Source organism: Protopterus annectens, chromosome 8.part0 (assembly GCF_019279795.1).
Source record: "Protopterus annectens isolate FY-2018-M chromosome 8.part0, PAN1.0, whole genome shotgun sequence".
NCBI lineage: Eukaryota > Metazoa > Chordata > Ceratodontiformes > Protopteridae > Protopterus > Protopterus annectens.
In genome coordinates, this window is record NC_056741.1 from 1,302,061,650 (window position 1) to 1,302,081,770 (window position 20,121).

Genomic DNA, 20,121 nt, shown 5'->3' on the forward strand with positions numbered 1-20,121 from the left:
ACCGCTCATGGCGTCCTATCCTGAACCTTTCTATCCTAAACACCTTTTTGGTGATTCCAAAATTCAAGATGCTAACTCTTCACCAGTTGCTTCCCATGATAGGCAAAGATGCCTGGTTGGCAACACTGGATTTAAAGGAAGCCTACCTGCACATCCCAATCAGGGAATCTTGCAGAAGATATCTACGCTTCAAAGCAGGCTGGATGCACTATCAGTTCTCTGCATTGCCCTTTGGCTTATCTACTGCGCCCAGGGTATTCACAAAGTGCCTAGCTCCAGTCATTGCATTTTGCAGGCAAAGAAATATTCAAATATACCCATACCTGGACGATTGTCTAATTCAGGCAGAAAGCCAGGACATACTTTTGAATCATCTGTCATTTGTACAAAAGGTGCTAACTTGTCTGGGGTACACCATAAACGAAAATAAATCACATCTGGTACCCTGTCAGCAAATTATATTCTTGGGAGCAAGCTTGAACACAACTTCCCAGATGGCTTTCCTCACGCCAGAGAAACAAATTCATTTGACAACTTACTTCAAACTAATGGCCACAAAATCCCTGCTATCTGCAAGGCAAATACTGCAAGTCTTGGGGTTCATGGCCTCCTGCATTCTACTAATTCCATATGCAAAACTGCGTATGTGGAAACTACAGTGGTATCTAAAAAGCCTATGGTGTCAACATTCTCAGGATCTAGAAGCAATGGTTCCTATCATTCCTTGCCTACAGTTAGAATTCCTTTGGTGGGCAGAGGCCTGCCACCAAAACAAAGGTCTACCATTTACTCTACCCCCTGCCGCCCAAACCCTAACAACAGATGCATCAGACTATGCATGGGGGGGCTTACCTGGCAGGGAAGTGCATTCAGGGCAAATGGAACCCAAGTCAAATGCACCTGCATATCAATCAAATAAAAATGCTAACTGTACAGAATGCTCTGACAGCCTTCAAGGACCACATTCTTCCAGGACAATTAATGGTAAAGACAGACAACACCACTGTTATGTGGTACATAAACAAGCAGGGAGTACCCATTCATACTCCCTCTGCAGACTAGCCATGGCGCTGTGGAACACAGCCTTGAGCTACCAAGTGCATCTACAGGCTCAGTTCCTGCCAGGAAAACTAAATGCATTGGCAGGCGAACTAAGCAGAAATCTGATGGACCCACACGAGTGGAAACTGCAACCAAAGACTTTCAACATGTTGATAAACAAATGGGGAGCCCAGATATAGACCTGTTTGCCTCCCCCCAGAACTACCAATTGGATAAATTCTGCACAAGGACTTCCCACAAACAAGTTTGGAAAGTGGATGCTCTGTCCTTCAGCTGGAAAAAATCTATCAGTTTATGCCTTTCCTCCTCTGCCTCTCCTCTCCAATGTACTACTAAAGGTCAAACAGGACAAACCAAGGACTGTACTGATTGCACCAGATTGGCCACGCCAACACTGGTGTACCCCCTCTTGCGCAGCGTGTCACTGCTGTTCCCATGGCACCTGCCTCAGACCCCTACCCTGCTATCACAGCAGGAGAGCCAGATTCTGCACCCTCAGCTTCAAACCCTGAACCTAGCAGCCTGGCTAATTACCTAATCTCTCCGTTTCCATCCCTCAGTAAACAAGTGATGGATGTCATTTTGGCAAGAAGGCCTAGTACTAGAAAATCTTATGCTGAAAAATGGAAAAGATTCTGTGCCTGGAACCAAACTCAAGGAATGGACACAGCTGTGCCCAATTTTACCTCAGATTCTTCAATATTTAACAGAGATGCTTCACAAGGGCCTTTCTTTTCCTCCATCAAAATTCATGCCTCAGCCATTTCAGCTCATTACAGTACAGAACCACCCCTCTTCTCTCATCCACTGCTCAAGCAGTTCCCAGGAGAACCCCAACTCCAGCCTGGGACCTTAACTTTGTATTGGAAAAACTCACTCTTCCTCCTTTTGCCAGCTGCAAGTGCAGAATTAAAATTCCTTTCTTGGAAAACAGCCTTCCTTTTAGCAATCACTTCAGCAAGAATGGTATCGGAATTACAGGCCCTTATGGCAGTGGAGCCTTTCATCATCTTTCATGCGGACAGTGTGTCCCTCAGGACCAATCCCTCCTTCATACCCAAGGTAGTATCCAATGTGGCTCTTAATCAGTCCATTCATTTGCCAACCTTCTTTTCTAATCCACAGAACAAAGGAAACGGATACTGCACTCCTTAGATGTGCACAGACAACTTAGATTTTACTTGGACAGGACAAAACCTCAAAGGAAATCTGAACAACTGCTGGTGGCATTTGCTGCAGGGGCAGAGGGGAAGGCTATTTCAAAGCAAACCATTTCTAAATGGATAGGCCATTGCATTCATTTCTGCTATAAGCACCATGGAAAACCTATCCCACAGGGGATTAGACCACATTCAACCAGGGCTGCATCTACCTCTACAGCCTTCCTCAGAGGTGTCCCTACCAGGGACATCCTAGAAGCTGCTACCTGGAGGTCTGTACATACTTTCCCCAAGCATTACCATTTGCCAATTTTCTCTATACCCATAGCTAACTTTGCCACTGCAGTCTTGCAGTGCCTTATAGCTGGTCCTAATGCTATCTAAAGTCCTCCTCCCATCCTTAGCTTTGGGAATCTACCCAAATGTAATGACTGCAACAGTGAAACACGAAGAACATAGTACAGAGGTCCTTCAAGGATGCATCTGCAGTCCTTACAAATGGGTTGTCCTGTCGTCAGGTAGCCCTTCGGTCGGCCGGATTCCAAAGTCTGGGTCTGGCCTCGGCTGGTGTCGCACTTCACCCAACGTCATCTCTGCTGGTCTTCGGGTATAAAGGCATCAGCCGACGCCATTTTCCTCAGTCTTTCTTGCCGCGTGGCGCCCGAAGCAGAAGCTGTTCGCAAGTGCCGGTCGGTCAGATCCAGAGATTACACCGAATACTACTTCGAAGACTTCTAAAAAGCTAAGTACCCAGTTGGGGACTCTTTCTTGCCTCAGCCGATGTCAGAAAAAGTGAATAACTGTTTAACTTGTGGGAAACAAATACCTCATAAATATTTCCACTCTTACTGCTTACCTTGTTTAGGCCCAGACCACGACGTAGCAGCTTGTTTAGCCTGTGCTTCCTTCAACCGACGAACGCTTAGGCATCGGTCAGAGTTTGCTGAACAGTTTTTCGGCTCAGATTTTGCGTACATTATGCCGTCGGATCCTCCGACTATTCAAATTGTTAAGAAACGCAAAGAAAAGGACCGACACTCGCGGTCCGCGGTTTCGGCCGAAACCACGGTTAAGCAAACCGCGAGTGTCTCGGTTTCGGCCGAAACCGAGCAAACGGGTCAATCTGCAGCCGAATCCATGACTACTACCGAGGCCCCTTCTACCCTAGTTGAATCGGTCTCTGAAGTTTTGCCTACTACTGTGGTTTCTCAAGAATTATCGGACACCATCCCTTTGGATGTCTCTACCCCAGCACGTGGTGCTGCTAGGCCTCCTGCAGCCATGTCTATAAAGGCCTTTGCCAGGGCCAAAGCAGCCAAAACTGCTAAGTCTGTGCCTGTTAAGCCCCCCTCTCACAGGCCCAGTTCCAGTTCCCAAAGGCTTACTCTGGCAGAGGATCTCATCTCTTTAATAAGGGGATCCCAATCTCACCCAGACATGGCCTCTCAACCTCCAGAAAAGAGACCTAGAGCAGAGCCCCCTGAGCCAGTGTCCTCAGATGACTCTTCTGATGATACAGACAATACAGACCATCCAGAGGCTCCTTTTTCTACTTATGAAGATTCCGATGCTGAAGAATCGATTCCTTCTGCCTCTCCACCAGAGGAATTTTCCTTTGGGGAAACCTTACATGCCATGCGAGAGCAATTCCAATGGCAGGGACAAGATTTCTCAGATTCAAGAAAAAGGCTTAGGACCTTTTTACACTTACCGCAACATAGGCCTCTAGCTATACCTCCAGTTCTTCCTGTTGTGGATGATGCATTTAATGATGCTTGCACTGCTCCTGATACTTTACCTCCAGCCCCTGCTAAGCCCGATAGGTTTTACAGGGTCCCGGACACTCATCACCACTTATACAAGGCTCCTTTTGCAGATCCTGAGACTATCTCCCAGGGGCCTAAGGCAGTAGCTCTGACCTCAGCGAAAAACCCTCTCCCTTCTGAAAGGGAATCCAGGTCCTTAGAGAGATGGGGTAAAAAGTATACACCTCTGCTACTCTCTCAGCTAGAGCTTTGAACTGTCAGTTTCATATGATCCAATACCAAGAGTTTATGCTTGATCAGTTAACTAAGAAACTGTCCTCTGATGATTCCTTAGATAAGAAATATGTTCTAGAAATGGTGAATAACATTCAGCAGGTTAGTAACCATTCTTTAAAATGTGGCTATGATGCACTGGAGGCTTCATTTAGATCAGCCATGACTGGCACAGTTATAAGAAGGCATGCATGGTTGAAAGAACAGGTCTTGCCGGATCATGTTAAGGCAAAGCTATTAGATGCTCCTATGGATAAGGTCAGTCTATTTGGTTCTCCTGCCCAACAGATAATGAAGAAAATGGAAGAGAAGGCAAAATCTGTACAAACAGTTAAAGATTTCTTACAGGTTAAGCCCCCAAGGTTTAGCAGGAACTGGCCTTCCAAAAATTGGTCCTTTCCAGACTCCTCTAAAACTCCGAGAGGCAGGAATAGGCGTTCAAGAGGCAGAAATCAATCCAGAGGAGGTGCCTACAGGGGACGCCAGTGGCAAGGCAATAACCAACGAGGCACAGATAAAACCACTACCACTGCAACAGGACAATCACAGTGACTTGGCTCTGACACCGCCTACCAGGGAACAAATAGCAGCACCCTTAGGCGGAAAGTTAGCCTTATTTTCAAAAAACTGGCACTATATCACAAGAGACAAGTGGATTTTGCAAACTATAGACCAAGGCTACAGGTTTCATTTCCACACTTTACCAGTAAAAAGAGGAATGCCAAACCTACCACCAAATCAAAAGACAGCAGCTCTAAAACAAATAGCTCAATTAACAAAGATGAGAGCTGTGGAAAGGGTACCACCTACAGAACAGGGCAAGGGATTTTACTCCAGACTCTTCCTAGTACCAAGAAAAGAGAAAAGTTGGAGACCTATTCTCGACCTGTCCGCTTTAAACACATTCATCATTGTTCCAAAATTCAAAATGCTGACCCTACAGCAACTTCTTCCCATGCTGGGCAAGGAGTTTTGGCTGGTAACTCTAGATCTCAAGGAGGCATACCTGCACGTCCCCATAAGACCAAATTGCAGAAGATACCTCAGATTTCTTGCAGGATCAGAGCATTATCAATTCTCAGCATTGCCCTTTGGCTTATCTACTGCGCCCAGAGTGTTCACGAAATGCCTGGCATCAGTAATCGCTCACTGCAGACTTTAGGGAATACAAATTTATCCATACCTGGACGACTGCCTGATACAAGCGGACAACAGAAACAAGCTGACACAAGACTTACAAAGAGTCATTTGCTTACTACAAGCCCTGGGATACACAGTCAATTTAAAAAAGTCAAGACTGATACCATCCCAAACAAGAACATTCTTGGGTGCAGAATTGGACACAGTAAAACAGATGGCATTCCTAACTGCAGAAAAACAAGAACAACTTCCTCTTTACTTCTTGGCATTAACAAAGCAGAACAAACTAACAGCAAGGAAAGTACTGCAGGCCTTGGGCTTCATGGCATCCTGCATAATCCTGGTCCCCCATGCCAGACTGCATATGAGAAAGCTACAGTGGTACCTAAAGAATTTATGGTCTCAGCACAAGTACAGCTTAGAAACCGAAATACCACTAATCCCATGCCTGAAACAAGAGCAAATATGGTGGGCTCACAGCATTCAACCAAGCCAAACCATCACAACGGACGCCTCAGACCTCGGTTGGGGGGCACACATGCTGGACAAGTGCATTCAAGGCTTATGGACTCCAGATCAGCTGCACCTGCACATAAATCAAAAAGAAATGCTGGCAGTAAAACTAGCAATCCAGAATTTCAGACCATTCCTCAAAGAAGGCCAATTGATGATAAGGACAGACAACACCACAGTCATGTGGTACATCAACAAACAGGGAGGCACTCATTCATACCCCCTATGCCGAATGGCTCTGGACCTATGGAATATGGCTCTGAGTTACAACATTCAGTTACAGGCAATATTCGTACCGGGAAAAGAAAACATCCTAGCAGACATGTTAAGCAGAACTACCTCGGATGCTCACGAATGGATGCTACACCCGGACATCTTCAAGGCCATCACAAAGAAATGGGGAATGCCACAAATAGACCTATTCACATCCCCACTCAATCACCAGCTCAAGAAATTCTGCACAAGGACATACCACCCACTTGCTTAGAAGGTAGACTCTCTATCCTTCAGTTGGAAAGGCCTGACAGCATATGCATTTCCACCTCTTCCTTTGATGCACAAGGTACTTCTGAAAATCAAAGAGGAACATCCAAGGATAATTCTGATAGCTCCAAATTGGCCAAGACAACATTGGTATCCATTACTGAGGAGCATGTCTCGGGGGGGAAACGTGGACACTGCCCCTGATTCCATTGATGTTAACTCAGAGCGACTACAACATCCTGCATCCAAGCCTGAAAACTCTGCAACTGACTGCCTGGAACATTACATAAGAGCAACTAACCCAGATTTATCCCAAAGGGTTAAAGACATTATCCTTGAGGCCCGCAGACCTTCAACAAGAAGGAACTATGCAGGAAAATGGAAAAGGTTTGTCATTTGGAGTACTGAAAGAGGGAAAGATGTGTCAAAGGTAGATATTGCCAACATCCTGGAGTATTTGGCAGAGCTTCTCCATACAGGCCTGTCCTATTCCTCCATCAAGATACATGCATCAGCTATTTCTGCAGAATACAGCTTCGATCCCCCTGTCTTCTCACATCCTCTACTCAGGCAGTTTCTGAGAGGAATTAAGAATGTAAAACCTCCTAGGAAACCACCATTACCAGCATGGGACTTGAATTTTGTGCTAGAAAAATTGACACTCCCTCCATTCGAACCAGCAGCAACAGCAGATCTTCAACACCTATCCTGGAAAACTGCTTTCCTGCTGGCAATTACCTCAGCAAGAAGGGGTTCAGAACTACAGGCTTTAATGGCAGTACAACCCTTCCTAATCTTCCATCAAGATAGTGTCCATGAGAACTAATCCTACATTTATGCCTAAGGTGGTATCCAGAGTGTCTCTAAACCAGGCAATACACCTACCTACCTTCTTTCCCAACCCACAGAACAGGGGGGAAAGACTGCTGCATACTTTGGATGTACATAGACAGTTGCGCTACTACCTGGACAGAACCAAGGGCAATAGAAAAACTGACCAGCTTCTAGTAGCATATGCAACAGGAAGGGAAGGAAAAGCAATTTCCAAACAGACAATCTCCAAGTGGATAGGAAATTGCATAAGATTCTGTTACTCCTACCATGGAAAGCAAATTCCACAGAACATAAGGCCTCATTCTACAAGGGCTACAGCCACTACCACAGCCTTCTTACGAGGAGTGGCTACCAAGGACATTATAGAGGCTGCTACTTGGACCTCCGTGCATACATTTGCCAAGCATTATAACTTACCTCTATACTCTAGATCCCGAGCAGGGTTTGCCACTGCTGTTTTGCAAGGGATCCTAACTATACCATAATTTCTTCTTCCTCCTCCCCTAGTTTGGCTATGGTATTCTACCCATTTGTAAGGACTGCAGATGCATCCTTGAAGGACATAGTACAGTTTTGTACCTACCATAAATGTAGATGTCCGAACAGGATAGCATCTGCAGTCAGGATTACCCACCCTCCTTCCCCTCTGTGGTACTCCTAGGGTATTTGCCCACCTAATAGCTAGCTGAGGGGGATTTCTTATGGTGTATTTGTTTGTATATATGTACATACATGCTTATTTTTGTGTTTGCCTTCTACTTTTTGGAAACATTGGCATTTATCCAAAAATTTAGCTATCCAAGAGGGCAACTGGCATCTGGGGCAAGAAACACTGAGGAAAATGGCGTCGGCTGATGCCTTTATACCCGAAGACCAGCAGAGATGACGTCGGGTGAAGTGCGACACCAGCCGAGGCCAGACCCAGACTTTGGAATCCGGCCGACCGAAGGGCTGCCTGACGACAGGACAACCCATTTGTAAGGACTGCAGATGCTATCCTGTTCGGACATCTACATTTATGGTAGGTACAAAACTGTACTTTGTGTGCACTTACCATAAATGTAGATGCTCGAGTGTATTCACTGTTGCAGTCCTGGTTACCCTCCTTCCAGACCCCTTTCTTCTTTTAGCTATATCTCATTTCTCCTTTACCATGTTTAAAAGCTTTCTGCTGTATTTGCTTTTTTTGTTGGAGGTTTAACCTTGTATATATATATATATATATATATATATATTTAATTGCTTCCCATTAGGTGGGCACCTGACATCTGTGGCAAAATAAACTGATGTAATGGCGTTGGCTGCATGCTTTATACCCCTGACTACCTGACATCACGGAAGATGAGACAGCAACCGACGCAGGACCAAAGACTTTGATAATCAGGCCGACTGAGGGCTACTGCAAGCAGATAACCCAAATGTGATGACTGCAACAGTGAATACACTTGAACATCTACATTTATGGTAAGTGCACACAACTGTACTTTATCATTATGACATTGTACTCTAACTTGGTCATTTTTTCAAGGTTAAAAGTATGTATTAACCTTGGGTAGGGTGAACTAAAGTGAAAAGTAATGTGTATATGTAAAAGTAATAATGTTTTACTGTGTATCAAGCATGATTTACACTGGGTGGCACAAGTGTATTGTTTAATTGGAATATAGCTTTAAGAACAAGTGTATAAATGATGGGCTTCCTTTTTTTGGAGGTATGCACTGATGATGCCATGAGGCGAAACCTTGGTTTGTTGGTTATGGCGGAGCATGTTTGCCGTTAAATGATCGGAATGGCACTTTCCTGAGTGTTGTTTTTATTTTTAGAATTTTAGCTTATTTGGGCTAAATAAAGGTGCTGGAGATTGGTGCAGTTCATATTCATTATCCGTGCACCATAGTACATCGTGCATGAGGTTTGAATTGAGGAGTAATATAGATATATATATATATATATATATATATATATATATATGTATGTATATAATCTGTGTATATGTGTATGGATATATATTCTTCTATTTGTGTGTCTGTATGTGTTCTGCATATTTTTTTCTTTCAGATTGTACAGTTCATTTCTCTGGATCCGTTCATTTAAAATTGTTTCCGGGGGCAGTGCAGTGGCACTGGCAATCCTAACTGCTTCAGCGGTAGATGTTGCTGGATCAGATAGATTACAGGGTGTTATCTGTAGAAATATACATACAGCTACACACCGATTTCCCAGCACACCCTGAGCTAGTCACCAAGGGCATCTACTTCTTTAGGCTAGGCAACTACCTTAGGTTCCAAGCCATCCCTGGGACCCAGTGAATTTCCCTGTTGTTTCCCTGTAAAGATCAGGGGGTTTAGTTCGGATAGGTAGCAGCATACTTCCTGTTCTATCTGCCTTCTAGGTGCAAATAATTATACTTGTACATTTGAGAGGTTGAGTGGTTGCCTTTTCCTCCCACTGTCACAGGAAGACATGGATGGCTTGACAGGACAGTCTGTTCCGAAAGCTTTGGGACATTGTTTGTGAGCTTACTTCCAATCTCTGCTTGGTGGAATTACTTTCCCCTTGTAAGTATATAAAAGAAAATCCACACCGGGTTGGACACCTCTGTCTCTAGTTGACACAGGCTATCTGGTGATTCCTCATTTCCCAGGCCCTGTTTGTGAACGTTACATCATAAAACCTCCTCTTGCACTTATCAAAAATATCAGAACTTGCTAGGGGTTTTGGTATGCTTCACAAGGCCTTTAAAGCCATTGTGCTCATTAGTCTGTTGTACATCTATGAACCTATGAGTCTCAGTTGTGGACTTTGGAGTTGTCCACCCTGGCTAGGCTCTAGAGGGATGCACTCCCATACGTTAAGCTCTCTCAAGCTGTGTTATATAAGTGAGAGGTTGGCATATTGGCTAAAATGATGCTAGCTTGTTTCTTCCAGTGTGATACCCCTCAATGAATAAAAAGAGAGAAGAAACAGGGCTCTCCAGGGTATTTTCTCTTCTTGGTGGTGTCCTCATCCTTGTTCCCTTCTGAACTTGGCAGTTGAATTGGTTTGTTTTGGGGTGATCCACTGTACAGAACTGGAGATGCTCTCCGAAATCCCACTTGACACTTTTCCCCAACCACGCTCAGGACTATGGTTTTCTTTTGGGGCTGCTCAAGTCACCACAGGGAATACCCCATGGTGAGTTGTATAGCCAACTGCACTTTTCTTCGATACATAACACTTTCATAAGTTTACTTCTTTAACAGATTCCTAATGTTTTCCTAACAATTTTATAATTCGTCATTGTTTTTTTCCTCGCCCAATGATCTTTCTCTCCTTAGGGTAGCTTTAAATGTTGGCTCCTGTGCTGCTTCTACTACTAAGGGCCGAGACCAAGTATGCTTCCAGAATTAAATCGCATCAAATTCCGTTCATGTATGTTTAAAGCTGACCTTATCAGCATATGTGCCTAGAAAGTGGTATCAGTCACTACCAGTTCAGAGCTCTTTCCTTCTGAACTCTTGTCAGCTACCAGGTTGCTTACACAATTCATGATGCTGCTTGCATTTCACCTGAGACTCAAGGATCCCAGCTGTTCCATATTTAAATGACTTGCTCTTCACTTGTCTTAACCAGGTTAGCATCTGCTTCAAGCCGGGAATTGCCGATTGCTTCGTCAGGTCTCCAGATCCCTGCGCATCACATTGAAGCTGACAAATTTGATTCTATTCCCGATTCACAATTCCTAAGGCATCAACTCCTTTTGGGATACTATGGACCAGATAGCATCTTTGCCCCTTCTTCAATTCCCATCATTAAGAAATCTGGTAAGGGATTTGATGTCATATCTCCTCCAGCAATACTGACCTTACATGCTCTTAGCCCTCATATCATCTGCTATATTGCTAGTCCCCTTAGAAAGGGTTCTACAAATCCTTTAATGAGTTTTTGGCAAGTCATTGATCCATTCCTGTCAGTCTCAGCCTGCTACTGTAAAATTCACTCAAATTCGCAAGCCTCTACCTGCTGGTGCCCTAGCCAGACTACCAGTCTTCTAGTCTAGCTGTTTCTCCGCCTCCTCCTTAGGCACAATATCTGTGGATGCCTCCCGCTGGAGTGGGAGGGCCTTTCAAGGGAAAATGAGATAAGGTGATGGGGTCTTTCCCAGAAGCCAAGTGACATTTCTACATCCTAGGGATGGGAACGATCCCTTTCTTCCAGCAAATCATGCCTTTCAGGACGCTGTCCCCCTAAGGACTATTACTGTGCATTTTGATTACAAGGGACTAGTCTGGCATATCTACTAACCAGGAGAATCTGTTCTTACCTTCAGTGCGAAGAGGCCATGACCATATAGGAATGGGCATCATCATCCAACCTTTTCCTATTGCACTGCATATGCTGGCATTGTCCAGCACTCTGGTATGCAGACTCAGCCAGTCCACTCTGGTTTTTTGTTTCGTTCCTCTGCCATCACTCTGAATCTGTTTTTCAGCTGTTGTGACCAACTTCGCTGCAACCTTACAGCTTTTCCATTAAACAATAAGTACAGCAACAGGTACTAATTCTCATTTAAAATATCCTCTATAGACCTCTGTAGATTCTGGGGCTTATTTGGTGTCTCTCTCGTCTTCTGCCTGGGATCCATTACCCAAATCTTTACACTGTCTAGTTACCGCACTACTCTCTGCTTCAGTGATAATTCCACTGTCCACCTTTGCTTTCCCTGTTCATGATATTGTGCTAGCCTTATTCAAGACTCCTATTAGAAGGCATGTGGGACTGAATGTGGAAGTTTCTCCAGTAGAGGCATCAAAGAGATCATTGGCCATTTTTATGCCTTTCATTGCTGTTCCTTCTTTATTTCCATTCTCTTTAGGAAGGGACGAATTACTTTCCTTCTACAATACAATAAGGATTACCTGTTATACCCAATTATCCTTCTGGTTATGTCTCACCTTCATTGTGTATTCCAGGTTAAGCAAAGCCCTAATGAGGAATTTTTCTGTTCACATTTCCTGTGTGACCCCATTTCACTTTGGGAATCTCAGTGTTTTTCTGTAGGGGTCGACATATTGATTTTTCATTTATGCTTAGAGTAGCCACAAGGTCCGACATTGTTCTATCCACACATTTGTTGGTCTGATGCTCAGATTCTTTTAGCAAGGACATTTATATGTTCTCTTTGATACGCACTGACATATACCGGTAGTTGGCATATCTTTTACTACCCACTGAGGCCTAGCGGTTTTCAATATTATCCTGACCAAGTAGATTATTGACTCTGTTTAGCTAATCTTTACTGGAAACAGTGCAGAATTATATGGCCCTCCTAGAACCATTCTGGTAGCTCTACGGATACCTTATGTTATCTTTCTGCAAAATTTCTGTTGATGTCTGTGCTGCAGTCACTTGTTCTAAGACTTGTCTTTTTGTGACACCTTTTGCAAGTTTACATTATCTCCAAGAGTAGCGCTTCCTTGGTTTGACAGTGCGCTAGCATATCCTTCCTTGAAGGCCACCCAAGAATGATGTGGCTGGATAGACTACCCTTCACTGAAGAAGAATGTAGAGGACAACATATTTAGGAATTACATACTTAGCATAACTTGGTGCATGTGTTGTCCTTCATTCTTCCTCACCTTCCCTCTCAGCCATCCCCGGCCTCATATTTTTAGAAGGATATCTGGCACTTTGAGCACCCATGCCCTTCCATCCTTTCTTTATAAGCTAGTAGACATAGGCAGCAAACTCGATCTGAGGAATTAGAGGTTGTGTGTTACATTGTGGGAAGTGGGTGATCCATAATCCATCAGTGAGGAATAAGGAAGGACAGCACATATGTAGCAAGTTATGTTAAGTACATAACTCGTAATTTTAGAGTGTATTCTTGATGTTTTGATTTACTGTATATATGTGAAACATAACAGATCTGTCTGTTCCTGGCTTTCACACTTAAGGTGTTGGCACCATTCTTTGTATTATAGATTGTAGTACATTTATATTGTAGTGTGGTAGTTGCCTTCATATGCTGCCAACCTGCTGACGTTCAAAGTTTATATTTTATTCTTTCACAAATAAATGGTAAAGTTGTGTAGACTTATTACTATCTCCATAGGACGTTAAGAGTTTAGTCATTTCCAGCTCTGTCAGGGTAGTTCATTTATATTTTATAGCAACCAGGTTTGATTTTCCCTGCTTTTCTTCTTTACAAGTGGTCCTTCTGTCCGTACTGGGGAGCCCGTGGTGGCATATAAATAACTTGGAGTCATAAAGTTGGTGATACTTTTAAGTAGCACTTATTCTGAATTTTGGTAGTCAGAGCAGGCAGTCATGCAGTAAGAGAACTAATAAAAATAAGCTCTGTTTCTAGCAGAGACATAAATCCATTAAAAAAGAAAGGCAAAATGCAGTAAATAAGAACAAGGACATATCTTGGTAGTACTCTACAACAAGATACAGTAGTAGTATTTTATTTATTTTACAGTTATTGACCAGGAGTGTCCAATTGGGCACAATCCCTTTTTCAGCGGTGGCCTGGGGAGAAAAGCTCCAAGATGTATATAAAAAAAGCATTGCAATAACAATAGAGATATTCATCAGTGGAAAAAGCATTACAACAGTAGTAGAGACATTCAGTATTGGAATAACCAAGAAATATTAGGAGGCTACTATCATCAATAGAGTAATTATCAAATTATACTAAAGACGTACAGGATTGAGTAAAAATAAAAGCATGAGATGTAAGTAGTAGTGGTTTGTTTATCTGCAGATGTCCTTCATGGATGCATCTGCAGTCATAACAACTGGGTTGTCCTGTCGTCAGGCAGCCCTTCAGTCGGCCGGATTCCAAAGTCCGGGTCCGGCTTCGGCTGATGTCGCACTTCACCCGACGTCATCTCTGTTGGACTTCGGGTATAAAGGCATCAGCCGACGCCATTTTCCTCAGTCTTTCTTGCCGCGTGGCGCCCGAAGCAGAAGCTGTTCGCAAGTGCCGGTCGGTCGGATCCAGAGATTACTTCTACCGAATACTACTTCGAAGACTTCTAAAGCTAAGTACCCCGTTGGGGAATCTTTCTTGCCTCAGCCGATGTCAGAAAAAGTTAATAATTGTTTAACCTGTGGGAAACAAATACCTCATAAAGATTTCCACTCTTATTGTCTGCCTTGTTTAGGCCCAGCCCACGACGTAGCAGCCTGTTCGGCCTGTGCTTCTTTCAACCGACGAACGCTTAGGCGTCGGTCGGAGTTTGCAGAACAGTTTTTCGGTTCTGATTTTGCGTACATTATGCTGTCGGATCCTCCGACTACCCAATCTGCCAAAAAAACGCAAAGATAAAGACTGACACTCGCGGTCCGCGGTTTCGGCCGAAACCATGGTTAAGCAAATCATGAGTGTCTCGGTTTCGGCCGAAACCGAGAAAACTGATCAAAGTACAGCTGAATCTATCTCTACAACTGAGGCCCCTGCTACCACTCTTGAATCGGCCTCAGAAATTTTATCCACTACGGTGGTTGCCACTGACTTATCAGACACCATTCCCTTGGATGTCTCTACCCCAGCACGTGGTGCTGCTAGGCCTCCAGCAGCCATGTCCATTAAGGCCTTCGCCAGGGCTAAAGCAGCCAAGACTACTAAAACAGTGCCTGTTAAACCCCCACAACCAGGCCCTCTTCTAGTTCTCAAATGCTTACTTTGGCAGAAGATTTAATTTCATTAATTAGAGGATCTCAATCTCACCCAGACAGGGCCTCTCAGCCCCCAGAGAAGAGACCTAGGGCAGAGCCCCCTGAGCCAGTGTCCTCTGATGATTCTGCTGAAGAATCAGACATAACTGACCAGCCAGAGGCTCCTTTCTCCAATTTTGAAGATTCTGATGCTGAAGAATCCATTCCAGCTGCTTCCCACCAGAAGAATTCTCCTTTGGGGAAACCTTACATGCCATGCGAGAGCAGTTCCAATGGCAGCAACAGGATTTTTCAGACTCCAGAAAAGACTTAGGACCTTTCTGCACCTTCCACAGCACAGGCCCTTAGCTATACCTCCTGTTCTCTCTGTGGTGGATGATGCTTTCAATGATGTCTGCTCCGCTCCAGATTCTTTACCCCAGCCCCTGCCAAACCAGACAGATTTTACAGGGTGCCAGATACTCATCACCACCTTTACAAGGCCCCACTTGCAGACCCGAAACTATATCCCAGGGTCCCAAGGCAGTAGCCGACCATAGCTAAAAACCCTATTCCTTCTGAAAGGGAAGCCAGGTCATTAGACAGATGGGGTAAAAAGGTCTACACTTCAGCTACTCTCTCAGCTAGAGCTTTAAACTGTCAGTTTCACATGATACAATACCAAGAGTTTATGCTTGATCAGTTAACTAAAAAGCTAACCACTGATGAATCTCTTGATAAGAAATATGTATTAGAAATGGTAAATAACATACAACAGGTTAGTAACCATTCCTTAAAATGTGGCTATGATGCACTGGAGGCTTCATTTAGATCAGCCATGACTGGCACAGTGATAAGAAGGCATGCATGGCTAAAGGAGCAAGCTTTACCGGATCATGTTAAAGCTAAGTTGCTAGATGCTCCTATGGATAAGACAAGTTTGTTTGGTACACCTACCCAGCAGGTTATGAAGAAAATGGAAGAAAAGGCAAAATCTGTTCAAACGGTTAAAGATTTCTTGCAGGTTCAACCCCAAGGTTTAGCAGGAACTGGCCTGCCAAAATTGGTCCTTTCCTGACTCCACAAGACCTCAAAGGGGCAGGAATAGACGTTCCAGAGGCAGAAACCAATCCAGAGGAGGTGCCTACAGAGGACGACAGTGGCAAGGTAGCAACAGAGGCACAGACACAACCACTGCCACTACATCAACACAACCACAGTGACTTAACCCTAAATCCGCCTACCAGGGAACAAATAGCAGCTCCTCTAGGCGGAAAGTTAACCTTATTTTCAAAGAACTGGCACTACATAACAAAAGACAAGTGGATTTTACAAACCATAGATCAAGGTTACCGGTTCCACTTCCACACTTTACCAGTCAAAAGAGGAATGCCAAATCTACCTCCAAATCAAAAAGCAGAGGCTCTACAACAGATAATGGAGTTAGCAAACATGAGAGCTGTGGAAAGAGTGCCAACAGCAGAGCAAGGAAAGGGGTTCTACTCCAGACTATTCCTAGTTCCAAGAAAGGAAAACAGTTGGAGACCAATTCTCGACCTGTCCACCTTAAATACATACATCATTGTCCCAAAATTCAAAATGCTGACCCTACAGCAACTTCTTCCCATGCTGGGCAAGGAGTGTTGGCTGGTAACTCTAGATCTGAAGGAGGCATACCTGCACGTCCCCATTCGACCAATCTGCAGAAGATACCTCAGATTTCTTGCAGGATCAGAGCACTATCAATTCTCAGCATTGCCCTTTGGCTTATCTACTGCCCAGAGTATTCACAAAATGCCTGGCATCAGTAATCGCCATTGCAGACTACAGGGAATTCAAATTTACCCATACCTGGACGACTGCCTGCTACAAGGGGACAACAAAAGCAAGCTGACAACAGATTTACAAAGGGTCATTTACTTGCTACAAGCACTGGGATACACAGTCAATTTACAAAAGTCAAGGCTGATACCACCCCAAACAAGGACATTCTTGGGCTGAATTGGACACAGTAAAACAAATGGCATTCCTAACTACAGAAAAACAAAAAGAACTCCCTCTTTACTTCTTGGCACTAACAAAACTGAACAAGTTAACAGCAAGAAAAGTACTGCAGGCCTTGGGCTTCATGGCATCATGCATAATCTTGGTCCCATTTGCCAGACTACATATGAGAAAACTACAGTGGTACCTAAAGAATTTATGGTCCCAACACAGACACAGCCTAGAAACAGAAATCCCACTAATTCCATGCTTAAAACAGGAGTTCCTATGGTGGGCTCAGGCATGCCAGTCAAACCCAGGCCTACCCTTTCGCAGATGTCAAGCAAGCCAGACCATCACAACAGACGCTTCAGACCTAGGGTGGGGGGCCCACATGCTGGACAAATGCGTGCAAGGATTGTGGACACAGGATCAACTTCACCTGCACAGCAACCTAAAAGAAATGCTGGCAGTAAAACTGGCAATCCAAAAGTTCAGACCATTTCTCAAAGAGGGCCAGTTGATGATAAGGACAGACAACACCACAGTCATGTGGTACATCAACAAACAGGGAGGCACTCATTCATACCCCTATGCAGAATGACTTTGGAGCTGTGGACCCTGGCACTCAGCTACAACATCCAGTTACAGGCAATATTTGTACCGGAAAAGAAAATACTCTAGCAGACATATTAAGCAGAACCACATCGGATGCCCACGAATGGAAGCTGCACCCGGACATCTTCAAGACCATCTCAAAGAAATGGGAATGCCTCAGATAGATCTATTCGCATCACCTCTCAATCACCAGCTCAAAAAATTCTGCACAAGGACATTCCACCCACTAGCATGGAAAGTGGATTCGCTCTCCTTCAGCTGGAAAGGCATAACAGCATATGCATTCCCACCTCTTCCCTTGATACACAAAGTACTACTAAAAATCAAGGAAGAACGTCCAAGGATAATCCTGATAGCTTCAAACTGGCCAAGACAACACTGGTACCCACTGCTGAGGAGCATGTCTCGGAACAATATGTGGCCAATACCCCTGATGCCTTTGATGTTAACTCAGAACAACTACAGCATCATACATCCAAACCTAAAAACGTTGCAACTGACTGCATGGAACATCACATAGCAGCAGCTAGTCCAGAACTTTCCCAAAGAGTTAAAGACATTATTCTTGAAGCACGCAGACCTTCAACAAGAAGGAACTATGCTGGAAAATGGAAAAGGTTTGTCATTTGGAGTACTGAAAGAGGAAAAGATGTGTCAAACATAGATATGCCTAACATTCTGGAGTATCTGGCGAACTTCTTCATTCAGGCCTGTCCTACTCCTCCATCAAGATACATGCATCAGCTATTTCAGCAGAATACAGCTTTGATCCACCTGTTTTTTCGCACCCTTTGTTCAGGCAGTTCCTCAGAGGAATCAAGAATGTAAAACCTCCAAGGAAACCACCTTTACCAGCTTGGGACTTAAACTTTGTGCTAGAAAAGTTGACACTATCACCCTTTGAACCAGCAGCAACAGCAGACCTACAACACCTGTCATGGAAAACTGCTTTCCTACTGGCAATTACTTCAGCAAGGAGGGTTTCAGAACTACAGGCCTTAATGGCAGTGCAACCCTTCCTAATCTTCCACCAAGATAGAGTGTCCATGAGGACTAATCCTACATTTATGCCTAAGGTGGTATCCAGAGTGTCTTTAAACCAGGCAATCCACCTACCTACCTTCTTTCCCAACCCACAAAACAGAGGGAAAGAATACTGCATACCTTGGATGTACATAGACAGCTACGCTACTACTTGGACAGAACAAAAGTAGCAGAAAGACTGACCAACTTTTGTAGCCTATGCAACAGGAAGGGAAGGAAAAGCTATTTCCAAACAGACAATCTCCAAATGGATAGGAAATTGCATACGATTCTGTTACTCCTTCCATGGAAAACCAATTCCACAGAACATAAGACCTCATTCTACAAGGGCAACAGCCACTACCACAGCCTTCTTACGAGGAGTGGCAACCAAAGACATTATTGAGGCGGCTACTTGGACCTCCGTGCATACATTTGCCAAGCATTATAATTTGCCTCTATATTCCAGATCCTGAGCAGGGTTTGCCACTGCTGTACTGCAAGGGATCCTAAACACACCATAATCTACTTTTATCCTCCTCCCTAGTTGGCTATGGTATTCTACCCAGTTGTTATGACTGCAGATGCATCCATGAAGGACATAGTACAGTTTTGTACCTACCATAAATGTAGATGTCCGAACTGGATAGCATCTGCAGTCAGGATTACCCTCCCTCCTTCCCCTCTGTGGTACTCCTAGGGTGTTTACCCTCCTAATAGCTAGCTGGTGGGGGGGAGTCTTTTATGGTGTATTTGTTTGTATATATGTACATACATGCTTATTTTTGTGTTTACCTCTATCTTTTTGGAAACATTGGCATCTATCCAAATTTTAGCCCTCAAGAGGGCTACTGGCATCTGGGGCAAGAAACACTGAGGAAAATGGCGTCGGCTGATGCCTTTATACCCGAAGTCCAACAGAGATGACGTCGGGTGAAGTGCGACATCAGCCGAAGCCGGACCCGGACTTTGGAATCCGGCCGACTGAAGGGCTGCCTGACGACAGGACAACCCAGTTGTTATGACTGCAGATGCTATCCAGTTCGGACATCTACATTTATGGTAGGTACAAAACTGTACTTTCTAATGGTAGCAAAAAAGCGTCGTTTTAGGAGTTTACTAGATAGAAGAGGAAATAAGTTGTTCATGCTATGTATAGGTTTATCAGTACTAAGAGAACAGTGGCAAACCCAGTGTTTCTTAAAGTAGTCTTTGGTGGCCAGTTTAAATTGTTTGGGGTGTAGAAGGTTCCTTATGTGTAGTGGAAGTTTTTTCCATGCAGTGGAGGGATGGTAGCTATATAAGCTACAACCTGTCTTAAATTTTGGTTTGCGAATCTTTAGTAGGTATTGGGTGGCACTTTGAAGAAGTCTGGCAGGTAGTAATGGGAAATAAGAGACGATAAAGCTTGTCAGAAAGATGGTAGATTTAGAATGGAGTGTGTAATTTGGAGCTGGGATTGGAGTAGCTGGTGAGGTGGATCGAGCCAGTTCAGGTATGTTAGAGAGAGGCAGTGTTAAGATTTATAAGTTTGTTGGGCTGCGAATCTGGCTATCTTATGATAGGTTGATTCTAGTTTGAAAAGAAGAGAGTTCAGATTTGTAAATGTTTGGGAACAGTAT

General features: G+C 44.1%; 1 protein-coding gene across 3 annotated transcripts in view; it reads left to right on the forward strand.

The window, feature by feature from the left end:
• SRPRA (SRP receptor subunit alpha) overlaps window positions 1–20,121 on the forward strand; it is an 880,927-nt gene that overhangs the window by 557,421 nt on the left and 303,385 nt on the right. The gene's annotated exons all lie outside the window — the stretch shown is intronic.